The sequence below is a fragment of the Calidris pugnax genome, unplaced genomic scaffold (assembly GCF_001431845.1).
Source record: "Calidris pugnax isolate Ruff unplaced genomic scaffold, ASM143184v1 scaffold20, whole genome shotgun sequence".
NCBI lineage: Eukaryota > Metazoa > Chordata > Aves > Charadriiformes > Scolopacidae > Calidris > Calidris pugnax.
The window spans coordinates 14,875,948-14,878,043 of record NW_015094510.1 but is presented as its reverse complement, the minus strand read 5'-3'; positions in this window follow the sequence as shown (position 1 = coordinate 14,878,043).

Here is a 2,096-nt window from a genome sequence, read left to right as displayed (position 1 = left end):
TTCTTTTTAATATCCTCATTTCTACCATGCTGGACCATATAAGGAGAAGACATTTAATGATGAAGGACAGGAAGCTTGTTTCACATCTGGCTTTTTACAGATAATTTGAAATGATATGCAGATTGATACCAAAAGGAATTCACTGGTGACAGCTGCAGACACAGTCTCAAAGGCAGTATGGCTAAACAAATGCGCATAACCAAAGAATCTAAAAATATCGATGCCACAGCACAGAAGGGACTGCACCAGCTTGGCTCCCCCCGCCTTACACTGTCTTCAACACTGTCCTGGCATGTTTTCCACTTCACACATTCTTTCACACAACACACACTGAGCTGTGTGCTGTGAGAACAGCCCTCTGGAGGGCTGCAACACAGCTCTCACATTATTTACCTATGCATTTGCTTCAGTCATTTTCGACTGAAAAGAAGTACAAAATAATGCTTGTATCTTGATGTCATGGAGACGTGGGTTGGTCAGGTAAACTTATCAGCAGTCTCCCAGTTGGATCCTTCTGAATATGTCACTCTGAAATAAGAGCAAATTGGAGAGAGGTTATCTAAGAGACTTGGAAAGGAAGCCCATATTGTGTACTGAGAAGAGACAAATAGTCAAAAACAATTGCAGATACCTTCAAAAACGAGATGTGCATAATGGCAGGTTGCCTGGGCATGTTCCTGTGCAACCTGCTCCAGGTGGACCTGCTTTGGCAGGGAGGTTGGACTAGATGATCTCCAGAGGTCCCTTCCAACCCCACATCATTCTGTGATTCTGTAGCAGCTGACTATATGTACAAGAAAGAAAACAGACTGGCTAAAGTTTAGATCAAATAAGAAACTAACTGGGCAATATCTTGCTAATGAGGGTAGGACATTAAGAGTGCTACAAAATGCACACAGAGGCGGAAGGAACAACCTGCACAGTGTTTGAGAAATTCTAGTGAAGAAACATACTTTTATTTGCTTTATGGCAAATTAAATCTTGCAGAAGAAAAACTCAGAGAAGAAACAGCTCAGACACAGACTATTTGTACCAGCCACATCCAAGTAGAGAGACAGGGTAGGGATAGTTGTTCTGGAAGGCTGGATGGGTGGCCCAGGCCCAGGCCTAGGGTCTGGCAGCTGCAGTCCAAGCAGATCTGCTGGGGAAGAGTAGAAAGTAACGGGGGGACAAAGCTGTCAGTACTGTGCTTTGCTAGCACTAGGGATTAAAAATAGAAATGAATTATTGTCACATCAGCAAAGTAACAGATGATCAGACCGCAAAATGTTATGGGCAAAAATAGTTAGTGCTCATGCAATACACGCTACAAGACTAAAAAGAGGGAGAGAGCTTTCCTGAGGACACTTTCTTGGCAACCGATAGGCATGCTAAATTGCAAATTAAAAAAACAAAAGAAAAAAGAAGACCCTTTAACAGCAGGAAGTGGGAAGAATTTGGGTTATGAATAAGATGAAAGCATTGCCAAGGATCTTCTTTCCTTTGTGATCTTGCAAGTGAGGTGTTATGACAAAAACTACCTGAACTAGAATTTGGTTTTATTATAAAATCAGGAGTCTGTCAGGTGGCAGCTGCTATGAAGAACGCTGAAACACGGAGGTGAGATAAAAGATTTAAAATTTAATGATGCGGCGGTCCAAGTTCAGGCTGCTTCTGCCACCATTTTCCTCCTTGAGGTCTTGGTGGTGGAGGGGAAATAACACTAACAGAAAGACTTGCTGCTTTGAATTGCTCGATATTATCAGATTCCCTGGATTAACCTTTTGGGCCTTTCTTCATTTTGCAGTTCAAGACTTTCTCCTTCAGAGGTGGGAAGGCGGCCCCTGGGGCACTATGGAGGTGCCCAGGCCGCACGCAGCCGCTCCCCTCAGGCCCTTGGTGGGAGAGCTGGAGAAGCACCGCAGGGGGAAGACAGCAGCACCCGCGGCCCCCACGGACACCTCAAACCCCCAGCCCTCCCCCAGGGACGTGGAGTTCAGCTCGGCGGAGCCGCGGCCCAGGAGCCGCCATGGCGGCCTGGATAGAAGCCTCCGCCTGAGGGCCCGGCCGCGGGCGGGGCGGCGGAAGGCCGCGCCCGCACAGGGGCCGCCCCTCGC